The sequence below is a fragment of the Bufo bufo genome, chromosome 6, assembly GCF_905171765.1.
Source record: "Bufo bufo chromosome 6, aBufBuf1.1, whole genome shotgun sequence".
Taxonomy (NCBI): domain Eukaryota; kingdom Metazoa; phylum Chordata; class Amphibia; order Anura; family Bufonidae; genus Bufo; species Bufo bufo.
In genome coordinates, this window is record NC_053394.1 from 277005774 (window position 1) to 277012647 (window position 6874).

Here is a 6874-nt window from a genome sequence, read left to right on the forward strand (position 1 = left end):
TTTTTTTTACGTTATGCCATTCACCATATGGGATAAATATTTTTTGATTTTAATACTGGAGTTTTTGGACATGGAGATACCTATAATGTTTATTTTTTTGATTGTTTATTTATTGTTATTTAAATTTTGGGGAAATGGAGGATGATTTAAATTACAATTTTTAATATTTAAATTTTTTTTAAACTATTTTTAGGCCTCCAAGAGGACCCCAACATGCAGTCATTAGACTGCCTTTTGTATTAATTAATGTAATTTTAACTATTACAAAACACAAAGATCAGTATACTGTATATGTATGGCAGCACAGTACCTTAGCAGTGGTGCCTTGTAGCGCTGGGGTCCCAGGTTCAAAGCCAACCAAGGACAACATCTACATGGAGTTTGTAGGTTCTTCCCATGTTTGTATGGGTTTCCTCCCACACTCCAAAGACATACTGATTGGGAACTTAGATGGTGAGCTCCATTGGCGACAGCTTTATGCTAATGTCTGTAAAGCTCTGAGGAATATAGGAGCGCTATATAAGTGTATAAAATAAATAAATATTCCAATGCAGGCCTACATTGGAATATAGCAGTTATAGCTCTAGCAACCTTGTACAGGCTCTGGCTTATAACTCAGCGTTCCTCCAGGGGAAGCGTTCCTGCCTAGGAAGTGCGCGCTTACAAGGTTTTTGCCCCATTATCAAAGATTGCAGACACTGGCCCCAGGTGTCTGCTGTGTGAAAAAGCGGGCGCCATCTTTAAAGACCTGAATCTGCTGTACATGTACTGTGGATGTCGGGAAGGGGTTAATCAGGTGAACCACAGGTATGTGTCTATGCAAACATAGGGAGGTTGCTGATGACAGATTCCCTTTTAAAAGGGGTTGTCTATTAGGACATACAGTATGTACATCTCAGAGGAAAGGCCCCCTGCTTGGGACCCTCCTCCATGAGCCAGAACAAAGCACTGCTTTAGAAGAGGACACTTGAGACATACTTGTAGTACATGGAATATTATATTCCCCTGGCTGCTGCAGGGAAAATGCCTGACTGCTTGAGATAGCCCCTGGAAAAAATCAGCTATATGCCAGGAGTGCCAGAAGTGGGTCAGCAACAGAGGTACAGAGTGGGGGTGTGGGCATTCAAAAATTAAATATGGGGCCCAGCCTTTTCTAGTTAGTCCCATGACAAGATACATATTCCTGGTTTGATACTGTGCCATATGATTCAATTGTTTTTACTATTTCCCATTACTAGAGCAGCATTGCAAGATTGCATTCAATAGAGTAGTTTCCCATTTTAATTTTGACTGTAAGGGCTTATGCACACAACAGTACTTTGGCTCCGTGTCCAATCTGCATTTCTATGGTTCCCCAAAAAATACAGACAGCACACGGATGTCATCTGTGTGGCCGTTCCTCAAAGTATAGAACATGTCCTATTCTTGTTGGTTTTGCGGACAAGAATATGCAGTTCAAGTAGAGAGAGAAAATATCTGCATGCAAACGGATGGTATCCGTATTTTGAGAATCCATGATTTGCGGATCGCAAAATGGATACGGTTGTGTGCATGAGGACTAAATTTGTTAGATCTCAGTTGTTTCATCAGTGATTTCTACAAAGAGATCAGTAATAATGGAAGATTTTGCTCGAATTCTGTGCTTTTGAACCGCATCTGGTTTTGGGTCACAATCACTGATGGAAATCACTGACAAAACACTGACGTGTGTACAGCGTCTTATATAGTTTTTAGAATATGGGCTCTGTATATCTGATTACAATTTATTATTATTGATGACTCAAACAATATGGCTCGTTATGCTTGTTAACTCCAACCATGTTCTCCATCCTCTGGTTGTTTTCTGTACCATTGCCTTCCAGGGCCCCATCATCCTGATAAAAATAGCTGCCTGATGCTGGAAAATTCGAAAGAGCATCCCCACTTGTGAGATAAGGAATACTTTTCATGCCAAAGAAGGTTTTGTGTCTGAATCGTCCCACCAGACACGTCTGATAACAGCACCACTTCCGATTAAGCCCCCTGCCCAGGGGACAGGTCTGCTCTTTTGAGAATAAAAGGACATTGTCAAAGAGGCCAGATAATTTTAGCTCAAGTCCTAATCCATCAGACATATATATCTCACCATGAAAGAGGAAAAGACCTTAAGCGGGAAGAAGGATATACTCTATTTTAGTTGGGAATGTGCAAGATCAGTTCTATTTTCACATACAGTATATACAAATCCTGATCCTATGTGCTGGCTAGAGTTGAGCGGACATCTGGATGTTCAGGTTCGACGGGTTCAGCCGAACGTCACAAAAAAGTTCGAGTTCGGGACCCGAACTTGACCCCGAACCCGAACCCCATTGAAGTCAATGGGGACCCGAACATTGGAGCACTAAAATGGCTGTAAAAAAGTCATGGAAAGGGCTAGAGGGCTGCAAATGGCAGCAAAATGTTGTTAAGAGCATGGCAAGTGCTCTGCAAACAAATGTGGATAGGGAAATGACTTAAAATAACAAAATACATAAAAAAAAAAGAAACATTTTTGATCTTGGAGGACGAGGTCCATATGGAGTAGGAGGTTGAGGAGGCGGTGGATGTGGCGGTGTAGGTGGAAGCGGCGGTGGAGGATGAGGAGGTAGCCTACACTGCTTTTTGGTTTTATTTTTTATATTTTTTTTGTTTAAATTAGGGTACACCCCAAAACATTCGGAAATATAACCTGTGATAACCCCCTCCAGCCGTGCTAAACAAACGTTTAGACAATACACTGGCTGCAAGGCAGGCCAGCACCTCCAAGATGTAAAGGGCAAGCTCAGGCCAAATGCCTAATTTGAAGACCCAGAAGTTGAAGGGGGCAGACCCATCAGTCAGTACGTTTAGGCGTGTGCACACATACTGCTCCACCATGTCGCACGTCCCCGTGATGTCCACGATCCAATTGGATATCTGCTCTATCAACTTTACGTTCTTTTCTGCGCCTACCATGTTGATCACGTGAGAAAGGGATACCACGTCCAAGGGAGGTCAATGTATGAAATTAAATGTGATTGAGCGGAAATGTGGAAGAAGTTATTAAAGCGGAAGGATCGAATGAAAGAAGGGGGCTCACGGCAATTGCCCACTCCCGACTCGGAGAGGTAGTGACGATAAATAACAATACAGGACTCTTAAGATGCCCTGTTATTGGAATGATTAATAAAAAATTATAGTTAATGTCACTGGGGTATTTTGGATTTGGAAACGTTAGACAGGAGAGGCCCTGCTGCCGCTTTGTTGACTCTAGATAACTTCTGCCTGATCGCACGTCCCCGTAACGTCCACGATCCAATTGGATATCTTCTCTATCAACTTTCGATGTTCTTTTCTGCGCCTACCATGTTGATCACGGTTAGCGGCGAATCAGGGTTCCACACCGGAGAGGGAGAGTGAGAAAGAGATACCACATCCAAGGGAGGTCAATGGCTGCAATGTGATAGAGCGGAAATGTGGGACAAGTTATTAAAGCAGAAGGATCGAATGAAAGGGCCAATTAAAGACGAATTTTAGAAATTTAAGTCCCTTTCACCTATGCAGAGCAGGGTTTTTTCATTGCCAGAAATGGGTTAATGTCACCCACCAATGGAACAGATGATTTTTTTTAAATTTCGGTCCCTGTCACCTATGCAGAGCAGGGGTTTATTCACAGCCAAAAATGGGAAAATGTCACCCAAGAATGTAACAGAAAAATCTGTGAAATTTATTAACCTGTCAACTAGGTAGAGCAGGGGTATATCACAGCCAAAAATTGGTGAATGTCACCCGACAATGTAACAGAAAAATTAGTGAAATTTATTAACCTGTCTACTAGGTAGAACAGGGGTATATCACAGCCAAAAATTGGTGAATTTCACCCGAAAATGTAACAGACAAATTAGTGAAATTTGTTTACCTGTCTACTAAGTAGAGCAGGGGTATATCAAAGCCAAAAATTGGTGAATGTCACCCAAAAATGTAACAGACAAATTAGTGATATTTGTTTACCCGTCTACTAGGTAGAGCAGGGGTATATCACAGCCAAAAATTTGTGAATTTTACCCAAAAATGTAACAAAAAATTAGTGAAATTTGTTTACCTGTCTGCTAGGTAGAGCAGGGGTATATCACAGCCGAAAATTGGTGAATTTCACCCGAAAATGTAACAGAAAAATTAGTGAAATGACATAAAATAAAATACGTACAAATAAAAAAAAATAATCTTGATGTATGAGGTGGAGGTCCATATGGAGTAGGAGGTTGAGGAGGCGGATGACATAGCGGTGTAGGTGGAAGCGGCGGTGGAGGAGGACGAGGTAGCCAACACTGGTTTTTGGTTTTAATTTAAGGCTACTTTCACACTAGCGTTCGGGGCTCCGCTTGTGAGTTCCGTTTGAAGGCTCTCACAAGCGGCCCCGAACTGATCCGCTCAGAATGCATCAGTTTGGCACCGTTTGTCCTCCGCTCCGCTCAGCAGGTGGACACCTGAACGCAGCTTGCAGCGTTCGGGTGTCCGCCTGGCCGTGCGGAGGCAAACGGATCCGTCCAGACTTACAATGTAAGGCTACTTTCACACTAGCGTTCGGAGCGGGTCCGTCTGATGTTTCATCAGACGGATCCGCTCCTATAATGCAGACGTTTGATTCCGTTCAGAACGGATCCGTCTGCATTATAACTTAGAAAAATTTCTAAGTGTGAAAGTAGCCTGAGCGGATCCGTCCAGACTTTACATTGAAAGTCAATGGGGGCGGATCTGTTTGAAGATTGAGCCATATAGTGTCATCTTCAAGCGGATCCGTCCCCATTGACTTCCATTATAAGTCTGGACGGATCCGCTCGCCTCCGCACGGCCAGGCGGACACCCGAACGCTGCAAGCAGCGTTCAGGTGTCCGCTCACTGAGCGGAGCGGAGGCTGAACGCTGGCAGGCAGATGCATTCTCAGTGGATCTGCCTCCACTGAGAATGCATTAGGGCCGGACGGCTGCGTTCAGGGCCGCTCGTGAGCCCCTTCAAACGGAGCTCACGAGCGGACACCTGAACGCAGGTGTGAAAGTAGCCTTAGTCAATGGGGACGGATCCGTTTGAAGATGACGCTATATGGCTCAATTTTCAAACGGATCCGTCCCCCATTGACTTTCAAGTAAAGTCAAAACGGATCCGTTTGCATTATCATGAACAAAAAAAAAAATTAAAATTTTTTTTTTTTTTTTGTTCATGGTAATGCAAACGGATCCGTTCTGAACGGATCTAAGCGTTTGCATTATAGGTGCGGATCCGTCTGTGCAGATACCAGACGGATCCGCACCTAACGCAGGTGTGAAAGTAGCCTTATTTATATTTTTTATTAGTGTACACCCCAAAAGAGTGGAAAATATCAAAAATACAACAATGAGCAATTGAGCTGTAGTATAACAATGGCTGGGTAAGGCCGGTATACATGTCTATTCTGCACAAGGTACGGACAAGTCCTGTGGAATCCATGCCTGGTTCATTTTAATGAACGTGAGCTTGTCCACATTTGCTGTGAAGAGGCGGCTCCGCTTGTCTGTGACAACACCCCCTGCCAGGGGCGTAGCTAGAAATGCATGGGCCCCATAGCAAAAAAAAATTATGGGCCCCCCCCCCTCTGTGCCATCCACAGATCCCCCTCCCCATAGCAGTGCCATCCACAGATCCCCCTCCCCTAAATAGTGCCATCAACAGATCCCCCTCCCCTAAATAGTGCCATCAACAGATCCCCCTCCCCTAAATAGTGCCATCCACAGATCCCCCCTCCCCTAAATAGTGCCATCCACAGATCCCCCCTCCCCTAAATAGTGCCATCCACAGATCCCCCCTTCCCTAAATAGTGCCATCCACAGATCCCCCCTCCCCTAAATAGTGCCATCCACAGATCCCCCTCCCCTAAATAGTGCCATCCACAGATCCCCCCTCCCCTAAATAGTGCCATCCACAGATCCCCCTCCCCTAAATAGTGCCATCCACAGATCCCCCTCCCCTAAATAGTGCCATCCACAGATCCCCCTCCCCTAAATAGTGCCATCAACAGATCCCCCTCCCCTAAATAGTGCCATACACAGATCCCCCCTCCCCTAAATAGTGCCATCCACAGATCCCCCCTCCCCTAAATAGTGCCATCCACAGATCCCCCTCCCCTAAATAGTGCCATCCACAGATCCCCCCTCCCCTAAATAGTGCCATCCACAGACCCCCCTCCCCTAAATAGTGCCATACACAGATCCCTCTCCCCTAAATAGTGCCATCCACAGATCCCTCTCCCCTAAATGGTGCCATCCACAGATCCCCCTCCCCTAAATAGTGCCATACACAGATCCCCCTCCCCTAAATAGTGCCATCAACAGATCCCCCCTCCCCTAAATAGTGCCATCAACAGATCCCCCCTCCCCTAAATAGTGCCATCCACAGATCCCCCCCTCCCCTAAATAGTGCCATCCACAGATCCCTCTCCCCTAAATAGTGCCATCCACAGATCCCCCCTCCCCTAAATAGTGCCATCCACAGATCCCTCTCCCCTAAATAGTGCCATCCACAGATCCCTCTCCCCTAAATAGTGCCATCCACAGATCCCTCTCCCCTAAATAGTGCCATCCACAGATCCCTCTCCCCTAAATAGTGCCATCCACAGATCCCTCTCCCCTAAATAGTGCCATCCACAGATCCCTCTCCCCTAAATAGTGCCATCCACAGATCCCTCTCCCCTAAATAGTGCCATCCACAGATCCCCCTCCCCTGAACAGTGCCATCCACAGTATCAGGTGCGTGCCTCTCTCTCCCCCCCCCGCCATGTGCCAGTATCAGGTGCCAAACCCCCCCCCCCCCAGGTGCCAGTATCAGGTCAGGTGCCAACCCCCCT